At 36.1% G+C, this 17,402-nt stretch overlaps 1 pseudogene; it reads left to right on the forward strand.

The window, feature by feature from the left end:
- Positions 1–750: 750 nt before the first annotated feature.
- The window catches only part of LOC117017587 (eukaryotic translation initiation factor 4B-like), a 112,808-nt pseudogene continuing 96,156 nt past the window's right edge, over positions 751–17,402 (forward strand).

Below are 17,402 nucleotides of genomic sequence, written 5' to 3' on the forward strand. Positions count from 1 at the left end.
CACCTGTTCTCATACGTACGTGTGTTTTAAGTACCATGGGATGGAGAACAATTAGGCAGAGAACCGCACTGTGGTTTCTCTTCTTCACTCCTTTCCCCTTTTTTATCCTTTTAGAAAATGTGATACCTGATCTCTGCATCTAACAGGCTGAGGGATTTTGAATTTGTATTTGTATAATACAATGTCTGGTCTTCCCCCTGACCTGCTGGTATATTTTTGGTCTCATTAGTAGTCAGGGAGATGCCTTAGTGCATCTGATGCTGCGAGTCAGGGATGAGACACACTACGACAGAGAGAGGGAGCAAGCACTAGAGGGTATTAGAAGAGAGGCTTGTCTCCAAGATATGGAGGGAAGTGAGAAATGACAGGACTGCAAGCTTTGTATGTAGGATCCTGGCAGGGCGGGGGAGCACGCAGGGAACCAAAGATTCTCAGAAAAGGGGGGAGGGCATAGAGGAGCTAAAGGTGATTAGAGGGGGATATTGATTCCTTATTCTGCCAGCGATTTAAGCAGGCATGCAAGGAATCTGCACGGTGGTTGGCAAAGGAGACCCATTGCCTCCTGTAACCAGACACTCAGGCTTTCCAGGAGCCTAGGGAGAGAGCTGAGAAGAAAGGGGGCAGTGTGGTCTAGGAAAATGCAACTTGTCGCTGATTTGTGCCTGATGCTTGCTGTCCGTCAGCAGCCTCCCTTACAATCTTTTTTTCTCCCCCCCCCCTTTTTTTCTTGCCTTCTCCTTCACTGAAGCCTAGGGGAGCCAGTAAAGATTAAATGTGCTTTCTCAAAGGCAGCCACTTCATGCTGCTATGTCGAAAGGGCCATTATTATTATTTTTTTTAATAGTAAAAGAAAAAGGGCGAGAAGGAGAGGGGAGGGAAGAGAGAAAGAGAGAGAGAGAGAGAGAGAGAGAGAGAGAGAGAGAGAGAGAGAGAGAGAGAGAGAGAGACTAGGTAGAATGATGACGGACTAGCTTTTCTGAGAGGAAAAGGAAAGGGAAAGGGAGAGAAAAAGGAGAGACACTGAACTGAATGGAGGATTGTGCCTGAGAAGAACCTACAGAGGTGAGAAAAAAAGTTGTCTTGAAGATGTGGGGGTGGGGATGCTGAATAGACCCTGTACAGAGGGGAAAGAGACATAATTTAGCTGTCTTGCTGGTATGATTCTATTTTGAAAGGGGGGAGGGGGTGCGTCTGGAGCTTTAACGGTTTTAGATGCATATAGATATATAGATATACAAAATATTTAGCATTTTTACTAAGTGCTTGAGTTCCCCTCCAAGAGTCTTCCTTGCAGAGGCTGCTTTGTTATTCTCTTTGACTAGCCAGCCATTTACCTTTCTCATACTGGAATAGAAGAAGAAAGAAAAGGGGAAGAAAAAATTTTTAAAGAGTCATCTACCTACCCACTTCCCCTCCCTTTCGTTTCATTTTTGGAGGCGACACAGGAGCCGTCTTTCACATAGGAAAGCACAGCTTCCAGGCAGATGGGGAGAAATGACTATCTATCAGGTACAGAACCAGTAGCTGTCTGCGAAGATGGAGGGAAAATATACTTCAGATTCGCTGAAATATTGGCAAAAAGCTTCAAAGGATCCGCGGCGGGAGTGGGGCAGGGGAGCTGTGTCTCCCCAGTTTGCATCCGCCCTTCCCACTTCGCGTCTACCAAATGACAGCCTGGTGCTGGCTCCGGGTCACTTAGCCTTGGCTGCAGCCACGCAACTGATGCACAGGAGGCCCGGTTTGCGGGACGGGCAAAGTGCATGAGAAAGGAAAACGGAAGAACATTCTTAAAGCAGCTCTGGAAAGGTTACTCATATATGTGTGTGTGTGTGTGTGTGTGTGTACATATATATATACACACACACATTTTTAACTATTTTCCAAATTTGATCAATCCCAGTCCCTCCCTCCACTCCCACCAAAACTGCCTTTTTTTTCCTCTCGTCAAAGCATAAACTACAGAGTTACACAGTCTCTAGGTCTGGTGTATTGCTTCTGCCCCCGCCTCCCCCTCCCCGCCCAGTTCTCTGTCCTCTATTGAAACACCTCGCCCAGGCTAGCGCACTAAGAGCTCACATTTCCCCCCTTGCTCGGAATGGTGCGACAAGAGGCTGCAGCCCTGCTCCACTTCCAATGGGTGAGTTTAAAACGCTATTCGTATTTATACTCTCACAGCCTCCAAATCCTACATCTTGGTCTTCTCCTTCTAAAAATCTGATTTCTATGATTTTGCATGTGGCATGCTAGCCCACGGGGAAAGAGATGCCTCCTATTTTCTTTACAGTCATTTGTGCTAGTTGTAAATTAAAGCTTTGAAGAGACACTTAACCCTTATTGTAGACCATGATTTTAAAAACATGAGCATTTCTGAGTCTATTCATATTATTTTCCATTGTAGTAAACAATTTTGCCTAAAGCTTCAAAGAGTTTTCTCTGATATACTCGTGATTGTATGTTCAGGTATGTATATGAGCTCTCAGATACTACATATGTGTGTATGTATCTACTACATTTAAGCGAAATCTAAGTCTTGTGAACCAAGGAAGCTTAGAGAGTCAGGGAATACCCTGCCACCTGTTTGTTGCCTTTTAGTTATGAAGCTGAAACAGAAATTGCCTGTCATTCTTATTTTGCTTTGCTTTGTCTCAAGAAACAATTTGTTGCGCTCCTCTCAATCCCTGAGACCCTAACTTGTGATGTTTACCGTTTAAATCCACGGGTTAGGCTCTTGGGAGCTGTGAGTAGTGCTTTAGCATCCTGGAAATTTGGTGGAACTTTTATTGTAAAGCAAAAACAAAAGAAAAGAAAGTTTGTGTGAAGTGATTAAGTGCATCTCTGAGGTTTTCATTGTTAGATGGGATCAGGTGACCAGAAAGTGGCAGCTGTTAGGTTTCTGTTCAAGTAGGTATATATTCTGTTGTAACAGCTTCTTGGCTACTATGTGTGTGCATGTATACTGTTGGTACTTGAGGCTTGTGGAACTCGTCTACCACGGCCTGTTCCTTGAGAGCAACACGCATTGCTATCCGAGCATAACAAGAACAGCTCAGAACCTGCTACTTGACCTCAGAACCTATCAGCTGAAGTCCCAGCGTGCCCCATGCCTACAACTTTTAAACAAAACAGTTAATCTTAAAATTGTGCCCAATTAAAATGGGCATGTGGACATATTATATATTCAGTGTCCACACATATGTATCATTTATGGCTAGACAGTGAACACACGGACACAGATGGGGTGAAGCAATAGTTTCGGCTAAAATATCCATAGGCTAAATATTCTGCACTTGTTTTCTACATGAAGGATGGAATTGATGGTGTTACTAAAGACTAAATTTGCATTTCTTTGCAAGATCTTAAAAAATAAAATAAAAGGAGAGAGATAGCCTCCTTGCTTGGCATCTGTTTTAAAATGCCATACATGATGAGTTTAAAAATAATAGGGATTGGAAATATAATATATATATTTCCAATATAACATGTATTTCCAATATATATGGCAAAAGGAAACAAATAGCACTCACACAATTATTGTATCCTTTAAGAGTAATCTATGCCTATTATTCTTCATTTAAACATTTGAAAAACATTTACCAGGATTTAAATTCAATCCAATGTAGCTATTTATAACACTAAACTATACATTTAAAATTATTTTTTCTTAAGATAATTATTAGCATTGCCTAGTTTGTAGTTTTCTGAAATTTTAACTTTATGTAACAGAATAATTTCAGTGATTTAGATATATCTCATAGTTAGAGAAAAGAAACAGTAACTTACCTTTCCTTTGTTGTGAAAAATTCCAATATACAATTTCATTTAAATGATTTTAGTATTCTTGGGCCTACAGTTATCTTCTATTTTTGGAAAAATACTTAAATCAATCTTGACTTCAAATGCTTTCTTCATTTAAAGGCTGTATGTTGGTTGTAACCTTGTTTTATGCCTGTAATCTAAGGTTAAGGAAACTGTTCTTTCCCTGTTTTTTTGTTTTATTTTGTTTTTTTTTTTAAGTGTTCAATGCAATTTTAGTCACTGACTCCAAATCATAGTCAAGAAACCATTTTGTATTAGAAAACTGAATTGAGAAGATGAACTGTGCAACAATTGCACCATGCCTTTTGTTGAAAGCTCTTGTAGTTGTAATATTTAAATATTACTTTCAAGCCTTTGATAGTCTGAATGTGCTTCAAAGAAAAGTTATTTGATTTTTAAATCATCTTTTGGTTTCTATAGAATGGATTAATGATTTTCCCCCATCTTAGCTGGTTGTATGCATAGGTATTTGGAAACTATGGAAAGGCATCTATGTAACTTATGGATACATATTACCACATGATTCATATCAAATATTTGTAAAACATTTGGTGCTTTTCGAATTCAAAATATATCTGCAGTTCATTTTATGAAAATGTATACATGGGTCAATAAAAACATGCTAGATATAATTCTTCTGTGATTTCAAATTATAACAGGATAGTAATTTAATACAAGGGGTACAGTTTGTATTCCAAGGCATTCTTTCATTTTTTTACGTGTTTCCAAGTGGATTGCTCATGTTCTGAGGTTGCTATCACACAATTGATCACACAGGCATTTAGGAGTGCTTAACAACACACAAGATTTTATATTTCAGCAGGGAACTGCTTCAGTGTAAGGCTAGGTTTCTCAACACCCCTTCTTCCTCACCGAGCCCATCAGTGAAGTTCAGTGAAATGAATAACATAATTGGTGGTTGGTTCAATCACTACCAGTCTAGACTAGCCCAGACGCATCAATTAGAGGGGGCTGTCTTTTAAAGGGAGAGTGCAACCGAAACAAGCAGGGCATTATTGATACTGATCTTTAAAAGTGCAAATCCAGCTTGGCAGATAAAAAAAAAAAAAAAAAATAAGGCAGGGAATTTGGAGGGGGTGCGTTGGGGGAAGAAAAGAGAAAGAAGTGAACTGGAGCTTTCGGACACAGAAGGACAGGAAGCAGAGAGAAAAGGAGGGCATAATGAGTGAAATGCAATGCAGCACCTCCTTGGAATACACAGTTAAAATTCAATTCACAGGGCATACTGGTTCACCGTATTTTTAACTAGATTCCCCCTTCTTTTTTAATTCTTTTTTTGCCTGTTTCCTAAGAAGTACCAGCTCAAAACGAATGCAGTGGGAAATTTAACAGCTCTAGGAAGCTCTAGTGAGAATAAAACCAAGTTATACCAACCAGCCTAAACTCCTTTTGCAACATTTTTCCCCAAAAGAAAAACACAGAAGATGTTTATTTTCGAGTCTCTAATGCCACTTTTAAAAAAAATCAACTGTACCCATGAACAGTACTCATTTTAAATCCAGCACTTGGGAATTAATATTATGGGCAAGACAACTTTAGCTACACAGCTCATAGTTTTCTGTTGAATACAGTAAAATTATGAAGAATGTAACAAAGGCTTTGGTAATTTGGTGGGGGGGGCAGCTGATGGATAAAAGACAGATGATTTAGAAAGCGTTAGGAACACATCAAGCCCCAGGGAAAGAAAATATTTGATTAGTATTAATTAAAACACTGCTAATATATTCTAATAAAACAAAATTTAACATTCTAAACTAATCCGCTTGTATGTCAAAGGAAAAGAAAAGTATTATCTTATTTGCATCTCTGCAATCCAAATGAACTTGCTCATTCAGCAGAATTAATTTTTATCACCAGCCTGTTTAATCTCTTCACAGATTTAGTCAAACTTATTCTTTTAAACTAAAAATTAGCATCAGTGTAGAGAATCCATAAAGGTATTTGGAAGACTAGTGACTGTATGTGGTACTGGCTTTATATTATATGAGGTTCTTTTCTCATCATTTGCTATAATGAGGTATGGGGAAAACGCTGAGACTGCAGTGCGAATGATGAATGGTTAATTTTTCCTCTTTCTCTCCTACCCACCAGGTTATTTAGGAATTTAAGTTGCCAAATTATAAGAAGGGCATTTATTTACGTGACCGATGTTGGTCCGTTGATTAATATCTAATTTATTTATAAATTCAGAATCTATTTTATTATGAATTCCTAATTTAAAAAAAAAAAAAAAGGCTCTTAAACCAGAAACCAGTTGTCTTTTCTGAATTATTTTAAACTGTTGTCCTCCTAAGAGAAAGTGGGAAGGTGAATGTAAAATTTTATTCAATAAGAACTGAGTCCTTTGTTTCCTTTTTAAGTCAAAATTCTTACAGAAAAATTCATACTTTTATGAAAAAATGAGTTTTATGCTCTTTATTGTTAAACTCTCACAATGGGTAAAATTGTCCCCAAATGACATCATAGCCAAAATGTTGCTCCTTTCATTAGTCTCCCATGACTGTGATAGCATATGTAAATATGTGCCTAACACAAAAAATGAATGGGCTAAATACATCAAGGACCACATTTGTATATTTCAAAAGTGAGGAATTCTGCACACTATCAAGGAGATATAAACTACTGACCTGACTGCTGACGATACCGTCTCTTTGCTCCATTGCCTTTTTCAGTTCTCCACGTAAAAGAGCAATCGCAGTTCGGTTTCACATGTATTGTTCTATAATCCAAGCAATAAATGCTAATTAGTAATGCTCAAGGATCCGACCATTCAGAGTAATTATCATAATTTACTTCTTCCTTGTTAAAGACATTCCTTGCTGATTAAAAAAAATTAAATTGTCGTTTTATCATTGCACTGCAATGGAAATACACTGAGAGATCAAGGTCTCATCATACTGTACTGGCTGCATTCGAAGTCACTGACATGTACCTCTTAGCTCATTCCAAATGGAATTGCAACTTAATTTCTAAAAAGGAATTCATGTAAATACATAAAGTTTTTGCATGTGCACCAGGAATGTATGATTTTATTTTACAAACCCCAAGGCTTGTCCTTCCTGGCTCACCCCCTTTCTAAAACCACTTACTGAGCAGAACAAAGGAAACTGCTAACTACAGAGGCGTCATTAAGTATGAACAGCAATAGCATGATAAAGTATGTGATATGACAACATATTTCATTGCACAAAAGTGCAGATAATTAAATAATTCAATAGTAACCCTGACTAATTAGCAGAAATATCTTTATGGAGGAAACAAGAAAATGGATCCAATCAACTTGAATAATATGTTTCATTTTCCAAGATCACAAATATATATTTGGTTATTTGATGATTGGTTGATTCATACAAAAAGATGAGCACAAAAGCTTGTTCCTCAAAATGGAGCTTTGATCTGGTACCCTCTTTAGGGCAAATTAATCATAATTTTTACAAGAATGGAATTTAATGTAGTACTGTCTCTTTTCAATTAAAGATATAATTTGCCATTCACATGCACATTTTTCTTTTATCAATTGATCTAAAATAGCATCTAAGAAATTTTCACCTGCTTAGCTTCTCAATATCATTGCTTCCGAATATGCTATATGAAGCCTCCCCCACATTTTATAATGAGGCTCCTGTTTAAGTTTGTTTCTTGTTGCTTGAAGCAAGTAAGGATACGATGTACAGAAGGAACAGAATAAATAACCATGCTAAATATTATATTTGGTGGAGATTTCCCCCTTGCTTTATCTATCAAGGTAATATTCCCAGTGTTCATTGTTTATTGGCCCTTCAATGGAGAAAGAACTTCAGCTTTTACTTGAGGGTTATAAGCACATTAGAGGAATAATTCGCTTTGGATACCCTACAGAAGGAGCCACCTGCAAAATGTTGATGCTATTATTGAAATCTCAAGTGGAATCAGCTTTCAATAAATTAGATATTAGATACATCCGATATAATTTGCAATTTGTAATTATACTAATGTGCATATATAGTTGTGTTGCTTTACATGTTGCCTACTTGAGATTTTTTTCCCCCTTTGGCATTTCTCATCATTTGAAATGGCTTCTGAGAAGAATATTTTAAAATCAGCTGTCAAAAAAAAAATTTCTCCTTAATTAATATAAGAATAAAAGGACTTTACGGTCCATGTTCTCAAGCAAGCATGAATGTGTGTAACCTAGATGTTAGCAATTAATGATCTCTAAAAGGGTTATCTATTGTGAAGACTTTTGCATTAAATTTGTAAAATATTTACTACTCTTTACTGGTTTAATCTTCATCCTAACTTTGGATAACGAAGTAATGGAAAATATTAGGATAGTAAATATTATTCATAAGAAATCCATTTCCTTTATTAGAATAAGATAAAATGCTAGGGAAATGGCCTTAGGCAGAGACAATTTTAATTTAATCTAAGTAATCAAAAATCATAGCCATAATAAACAGCTTCTTTTCTATTTTTCCTCCATTTTGCATGCACATGATGAGTAACTGAAACTGTGCCGTAGATCACATATGCAGTAACTTCCCTTTTGGTGTCTCAACCTGGTGTGTCCTTGGATTAGAAACTCCCCCTCCAAGGAGCTGAATGTTGAAAATCTAGCTATTAAGGAAAAATCCAGGCAGAGCAGCAGTGAGCTGATTGGTCAGCCAGGCAGTTGGCACTTGCTATGTGCTCAGTATGTGAAGATATTCCTGATGCAAATTCCGAGAATCATCACAATCAGATCACAGAGGGAGCCTAAGTAAGGCAATGCAAAGGTCTCAACTGGTGCTTATACGTTCAGGAGACAAAAAGGATTCCACAGGGGGCTCATGTTGAGATGATAGAAGGGATTACTCATTCCAATTAAGTAGGCATAAGCCCCCCAAAAAGCTGATTTGTTAAGCATTTAACTCATAATAAACACCTCGAATACAGTGGTTCACTTATTTATACTATTTATTCTTCAAATTCATTTTAAAAATTGGGTCCACATTATAAAAGAGACGTTTTGTATGGGCTATATCTATCTAGATACGCCAAAGCAATACATTGGTTTACTTTTCATCTGCTCATGCATGCAAGGACTTTCTATTATTAAGCTACCCAAAGGAGTCACAGAAAATTGTGTGAAACATCTTTCCTTAACACAATAGCATTTTAATTTATTCACAAGTGAGTCTTATACATGTGGAGAAAAGCTTAGCACCCCACCCTCCCTGTCTATGTTCACAAAATAATGAATTATAAAATCTGTAAGATGTATACTTACTTATTCATATTTGACCAGTTATTGCATATCTGGTCAGAACAGAACAACAGTACCTGTTAACAATATTTAACACTAAGTTATTTTATAGGTTTTAGGGGGAAAATATATTATACCTGCCATCTAGAGAGCCAAAATCTTTAACGTATTCAAAGTGCTTAGGGCAGAGAACAGTGATATGTGGCAGCATATCCCTTTTGGTGTACCTGACTCATTATGCATCTCCATTGTGCTAGCTTAATGAAGAGGCTGACAATAAAGGGTTTAGTGAAATTAAAATCCACCTGCAAAGTATATTTCATTCATAACAACGTTTGTATAATAAAAGAAACGTTAATACAAATAATCCCAAATACCCTTATTTGTAAAATGAGTGGGTTGGATTAGTTGGTCTCTAAATTCTCTTACAGCTTTAAGAATTTCTGAAGCTATTTTAAAATAGATGTACAAGAACAACTCCAGAACCCTTGAATCCAGAGTCTATCTGTACAAACAGTTGCTCTTTAAAGTTATATTTGATTCCACCTTCAGGTACTGTATTACTATCATATTATTGCATCAATGCTAAAACAGTAAAGAATAAAGTTCATTTTTACGAAAAGCAGTGACAGAAAAGAGGAAGAGCTGAAGAATGAAAAAAGCTACCCAGTGAGGGAAGGAAATTCTAGATCTGAGTTCCAAGGCCATTTTCTTCAACATTAACACACAAGAAACCCAGACAAATACCTGTCTTTCTATTTTGAGACCATATTCTTTAGTCCTTATGCCTTCATTTAATTTTTTTGCTGTATGGTTTGTTTTTTCTCATTAGGTTGACACCTTTGAGTTTCACGTTTTCCTTTTCACTTGATTTATTTCAATCATGTTAATATTCCCTTCAAAAGCCTACAATAGTTATCTTAACACACCACACTTCCCATATTGAATCTTAATATCTTCAAAACCACCTGAAATTTGCCCCACTCCATTTTCTACAACCACTCAACATATAATCACTTTCTGAATTAAGCAGACGTGCTTTCCCTGGCTTCTAAGTCTTTGCACATGCTCGCATGCTGCTTTTCCTCTCTGCACACTCTATCTCTCTGCCTCTTCTTCATTTCAGAGTCTTTTCTTTCTTTTCTCTCCCTCTCTCCTTCCCTCCTTCCCTCCCTTCTTTCCTTCCTTCCTTCCTTTTGTTCTTTCTTTCACTGAGCACCATGTGTCATGCTCTGAGCCAGGCACTACAAATACAAGGAACTAACATTAATTCCTAACAATTCTAGTGACTTCATTCACTCCTGCATTGCAAAGCACTTATGAATCCACAATTATTTTATTTTGCATTTAGTCTTTGAATTTGAATGTGTCCTTAATGTTCTGTGTTCTTTTCTTGTTTTCCTATGTGTCATATTTCAGTAAGTAGCCTGTTGGATAAACCTGAAGCTTATCTTATGGAATATTTTCTTCCTGAGTGATTAGTGCGATGCCCTCACACACACTCAAGCAACACCATTGCTCCTCTGATCCTTAAGTGAGGTAAACATGAAAAGAACTACACTTTTCTGGTGATGCAGCATTTCACTTGTAGTTAGAGCATGGCACCAAAGCATCATTACGTTTACTTATTTTTATTAAAGTTTCAATGTGATAACTTTCTGTGACATGTTCTATTATTTTTTTAGTTGTGTTGATGTTCCTTTCAGCTGGTCTTATAGCTTCCCCCCCCCTCAGGGATGTCTCCCCAGTGAAGGCCAAAGACTGCAGAGAGTGCTGCACCAATGGACGCTCAAGCCAACTCTGAAGTTGAAACAAAGCGATCATCTGAAGACACCTCTCCTGCTCAGCAGCATACCCAAATGGTGCAGTTTCAGCCCATAGAACTCTCAGAACAAGAGGCAATCTTTTCAAGGAACAGAAAAACTTAATGACATCTAGATTTTGAATAAGCCAAGAACTGTCCCTTTGTCATGTGTATTTCTCTGTTTGTATTTAAATTCATCATGACATTAATTTTTTTCAAAAGTCTTCCTAGTATAAATATGCTTATCAATGCACCAATTTTTAAAATAGAAAACTGCACAACTGTGTTAATATTTTAAGGAACAAAGTTAATGTTATAAATAGATTGATTCTTAGCCACATGCAGAGTTTGATCTTAAGAGTGACCTAAAGAATATAAAGTACTCTTGAAATAACAAAGTAATCAGAGGCAATCCAAAAGATAAAATAATGGTGGAAAGTCATGATGCAGCACAGAAATTCCACATTATCCCACCTGACACTAACCAATCAACCATTCTTTTTGTTAAACAAGCCTAGGTTCTGTGAGATATAGTCACTGTCTCTAAACAGTTTAAATCTAGTTAGACAGAGGTACATAAACTTTTGAAAAGATAAGTAACAAATTGGATCAACAGATAAGTCCAAAACCAAAACAAAACAAATGATATAAATAAGATACTCAGAGGAAGTAACCTTAAACTGGGCAAAACTGGTCTCTTTAGGGAAGAAAGTTTCCCTAAGGAAGAAATTATAAGATGACTCTTAAAGGATGTTAAAGATTTAGATAAATGGAAAGGAAGGAGACAATAGAGTCTTTTGGACAGATGCAATATTATGTAAGCAAAGCCAGGAGGAAGTAATCTATATGGTGACTTTAGGGAATTATTGATGCACACATCTAGTTGACTTCACTCCAGACATTTAATGCCAATGTGTATGAACATATAAGGTAAAGATTCCACAAACACACTTCCTCTCTCCCACCCCAGGTATCACCTAGAATAATAATTGTATTTCTTTGCCATTAAAGCAAGTGAGAATGACTGGTAAATAATACGAGAACTTGGGATTTTTTTCTGTTAATAATAATTGGTATATATTGAATTAGCATTAAATGTTAAACGTTTTTTATATTGACTCACTTAAACTGCAAAGTAGTTATTATTATCCCCATTTTAAAGATAATAAAACTGAGGTTTAATGAGGTAAAGTGACTTGCGAAGCTGCCATATACAGGGTTCACATTCAGAATCACAATTGTAAAGCTCATATTTAAAGCATTAGTCACAATATTGAAATCAATGTCATTATATTATATTCTTTGATTTTTTTTTAGGTAAACAAATAGCTATTTCATTTAACTATCCCCTCACATTTTTTGGTTTTCTGGTTAAATTACACTAGACTGATAGATTATATTTTTATGATAGAAAATTGAAAAAAAATATGGTGCCAAAAAATGTATGCACATTTTAAGAAAGGGAAAAAAAACTGTATTAAAATTGTAATACAATGAATGCTGCTAGCATTGGTTTGATTAACACCATCTTTTGAGCGAATATCGTAGTACATACACATTGCTACCATAATTCAATTCAACTTCGAAAAGTCATACGTAAATAACATCTCTCAAAATGTGTACAATTTTGGTACCCGTGGTGTGTGTGTGTGTGTGTGTGTGTGTGTGTGTGTGTGTGTGTGTATAATACATATGTATTAAATATATATGTATGTATAGATAGATAGATAGATAGATAGATAGATAGATAGATAGATAGATAGATAGATAGATAGATGATAGATAGATAGATACAGATTTTTTTTTCCAAACTGATGAGACTCTCTACCTTGGTCTGCATGCAATCTCAAATTATTGAAATACAAATGGAGGTGGAGGAGCTTAAAAGTCATCTATTGCAATGTCCTTTTCTGTAGATGAGATAAATCCATAAAGTTAGAGTGACTTATGGAACAGCACACATTTGAGTGTAGCAGAGTGAGATCCAGAAACTGGGCCCTCCAGTCTAATGTGAGAGGCTCTTGAACTACTCCACCCTGTCTACATGAAGTATGAACTTGAATTTGGTCAATGAAAACATTTTATCTGAGTTATCTGGGAGCATTGTACCTGGTAGATTGCATCAATTTTGCACCTCTTTGGCTTCTCGCATTAATGTGAAAAATAGCTAGCTATGAATTAACATCTTTAGATCCAGAAATTGTCAATGGTCCATCCCCATAGGACACCTAATGGTCCAAGTTATGTGTACAATGTCTTCAATGATATTAAGTTATTTGGAATTCTTAGTTCACCTAAACAAATCAGATCTTGTAATGAGTGTTTTCTTCACCAATTTTGTGCACAGTATGTATTTATAAGTGCTTCTGCGTAAATATTTATATATGACTGTTTCAATAGTCCTTATGTTTTTGAAAATATCAATGGTTATTTGCTATTGTAATCCTCACTTCCCCATATAACTAACTCAAGAATACTTCGGCTATAAAAAGCCAGAACGAGGAAATCTCACTCTTCTTTACCAGCCTCTTTGCATTCAGTTGGTATTTAGTAATGATTAATAAAGTAGTCACCAGAAAAACACAAAGATTCAAAATCCAATTGTCTTGAAGGAGTCAGTTAAACCGGGTCTGCTTAAGGATAAACATCTAGATGTTTGGAAGTACCTGAATATTTGACTGTTGTAAATTTTCACTTAGATATCTGGCATTGTCAGACTTAGACTTCCTCATGACTCAGGTCGTCCTGTTTTCAAAATGATTATTGGCCATATCTCACACAGTTCTCATTAAATGAGTTCATAAATAAACAGGGTTTTTTAAAGAGTAGGCAAGCACCAAATGTGACTTTATTGACATTTTTTGAGACTTTGTCCTATGTCTCCTGAACTTCCAATAAAAGCAATATTGATTGCATCAACTGTGAACTTGTGTTGATTTCTTGGAAGAGCATACTGTCATGATTTGTTTTCATTAGTATATATCAAAACTAGCCTCAGGATCCACGAGTAGCAAATAATCTAATATGATGGGAAATTTTTAATTTAGAGACAATTTCTAAATGATCCCATGTTGCCTTTCAATAAATATGACTATCATCTACCCAAGTCAGAAACCAAGGTGTGATCTTTGTCTTTTCTCTTTGCATCTGTCATGGCCGGTCAATCAGGTAAATCCTTTTGAAGTTTCTTCTTCCTGTTTTCAAGTATGTCTACTTCGCTCCACTTTCTGTGTGACTATAATTAAGACCGTCCTCATTTCTCATCTGGACTACTACATCATGCCTCCAGTTTTTCCCTCCACACTGCCAAGTGGCAACCAGGGAAATCTCTTTAAACCACAAATATGATCATATCATTCACAGTTTCAAACTTTTCATTGGATTTCCATTGCCCTAAAAATATCATGACACCTAAAACCTTTTGTATCCTGGATCCTGGCCCAACATTCCTCTCTAGACTCATCAAGTACCTCTTTCCCACAGCTTTTCCACATTCTTGCTGGACATCTTGTCTTTGGGTCTTCTCACACACCTGAACCTTCTGCTTAGTTCTCTCTCCACTGCCCTTCCAGATTCCATCTCTTGTACTTCAGGTCTCATTCTAGAAGTCATTTCCTCTTAGAAATCTGCACCTCAGCCATCTGCCATTACTTTTCATAGATGCTTTCATAGTATTCTGTGCTTACCTCAGTTAGCATGTATCACACAGATTATGACAATTTATATGCCAGTCTCCTCCATTTGAATATGTGATTCCAAAACTGCATTGTCTAATATGGTAGCCACTCACCATATGTGGCTACTTGAATTTAAATTGATAATATTAAATAAAATTTAAAATGTAATTTCTCAGATACACTGGCCACATCTTAAGCACTCAATAGCCTCATGTGACTAGTGGCCACCCTCTTGAACCTCACTGATAAAGAACAATTCCATCATTGAGAAAGATTTATTGGACAATCCTGTTTTAACAGGCAAATACTGTGTTTTGTTTATTACTCCATTCCCCTCTACTTAACTGGAATTTGTAGCAGCCTTTCTTAAATGGAGTTTGTTATCAGAACTATAGAGCAAAAAATAATTATTTGAGTGACTATTTTCTCAGTTCTTCCAGGGATAACACATAACTACACCTATACTTCCTATATGCAAAGGAAGTAAATTAATTCATTACATATAAAGATGCCCAGGGTATTAAAGTTTAATTCTAGCATAAAGCCCTCATTGAGAAGGTATACTACAGTCTATCACAGTGCTTGACACCACGTAAGTACTTTATAAATATTGGCTGAATGGGATGAAGGACCCATCCAGATACTTAAACATTTCGTTTTATTTATTTTCATCTAGATGTGTGGAGTCATGTAGCAGACATGTCTTTGGTTTACAAAGGGTCTCCTCTCTAGATGATTTCCTTACTTTCATCTCAAAGATAGTTGAATTGTATCACTGCAGTAGGATTGCCCATTATTTCACTTTTCCTTATTGTTTACATTGACAAACAAAAATAGAAAATTGAGCTCTTATTCAATGAATAAAATCAAAATGAAAATGATCAAAGTAGAAACCAGATTTGATAAGGCCTATTTCTCTAAGGGATTGGCCAAAGTTTACTAAAAATTTTTATTATTTCCTGAGCACCTACTATGTAACAGAGACTTTGTTAGGTCCTGGGGATATAGGAGGGAAAAAGATGAACACAATTCTTTTGCTCATAGTAAAGTAACATTAATATCATTATTTCAGTTCCTTTTCCTGCATTGTACCCAAAGCAGAAGTTCTCAAACTTGGCTGCACTTTGTAATTATTATACTTGGGGAAATTTAAAAAATACTGATGCCTGGGTCCTTCCTTAAAAGACTGTGATATAATTGGTGTGAGGTCCTGCGAATTCTGGGTTTTTTTAAAGCTCCCTGGGTGATTATAATATACAGCTGATGTTGAGAACTATAAACCTATATGGTCATAATCTTCGAGTAAGCTCAGAGATTGCATATTAAAACTAAAAAGAGAAACTTTAAACTTATCTTTTTAATATGCCTTCATTGTACTTTTTATTCCTCAGACTATAAGCTGACACTTAAGTGTCACTGAGTTGTCGAGGTCAAATAGCCAGTTCATGACTGAGATAAGACCTGATACCAGGTTTCTACCAGGTGCTTTTTTTTGCTACCCAAATCAGTCTCAGGGAAACTGAAAATATCTTCAAATCAAGAGACAACCAACATCCACTGTGGTTATAATATTTTAAAGCAAGAATTGAATTTGGATCAATTCAAATCCCATATACTCGCATTTTTCTGATAATCAAATGTGAGCATTATAGATTCATTTTGTTAGAGTGCAACATTTTTAAAAAATGTACAACATTATATATATAAATATAAACAGATTTTGGTTCCTCAGGAGCACATTCTTACAAATTCAAATATCAATATGCACATGCTAAACTCCACACAGAGTTAGGAAAGACATTTTGCCTTTAAACTTGAACTGCTCAATAGCAGAAAAGGTAGTGAAAGGAAAAAAATACCGTGTTTCCCCAAAAATAAGACCTCACTGGAAAATAAGCCCTAGCATGATTTTTCAGGATGACATCCCCTGAATATAAGCCCTAATGCATCTTTTGGAGTAAATCTTAATATAAGACCCGGTCTTATTTTCAGGAAAACACGGTAAGAGAGCATTGTGCTCCCACATTCTCTCTTCTCACCCATCTTATTATCGCATTCCATTCAGTTTATCATTTCACAGTACAGGTAAAAATTGCCAGTGTATCCCCATGAGGAAAGTTGACTTTGAAAGAAAAACTACCATAGGAAAGTTCACTCTCTTAGCTACTATCACCCCACATCTTTAGATGCTACTCATAGATCAGGAGAATCCAGGAACCATAAATCATTTAGTCCACTCTTTATCCTTATAAAACCACATAGTGAGCTGGCACCTTTCCATTTTTTAAGGCAACAAAATAAAGCTAACCTTCAAAATGCATTTCAGTGTTTGAGAGTCTACATAGTTGGGAAATTCTTTTTTATTTCTATCCCAAATCTCTCACACTGACATTTAATCCCATTTTCTCTTGTTTCCTGTGGAGAGAAAGAACAGCTGGTCTCCATTCACTCTAAACTCAATTCCTTCGACTCTTTAAAGACACTTACCTTCCAAACTTCTGTTCCCTGGAACACATAATAATAGTTCCTATCAGGAAAAATTCTGTCTTGGATTTTACGTATTCACTGCTACATCACATGTATTCATGCTCATCAAATAATGTTCATAACTAAAACAAGCCAAGGCCAAGAGCAAAAACAAGCAAACATATCATTGTTTTCATGATTGAAGTTTCAGATCCAATAATAGATGATGAATACATAGTTGTGAATGGTAATCTTTCAATGATTATGTGCCAAAATTATCATAATTTTTTAGAAGGTATTGGTAATCTGTTGCTTTTGGAGAGGTGAATTGAAAATTCAATGATTAGGGTTAAATTTCCTTTGTGTAAGTTCTCCATACACTGCCATGGAATAT

Source organism: Rhinolophus ferrumequinum, chromosome 25 (assembly GCF_004115265.2).
Source record: "Rhinolophus ferrumequinum isolate MPI-CBG mRhiFer1 chromosome 25, mRhiFer1_v1.p, whole genome shotgun sequence".
Taxonomy (NCBI): Eukaryota; Metazoa; Chordata; class Mammalia; order Chiroptera; family Rhinolophidae; genus Rhinolophus; species Rhinolophus ferrumequinum.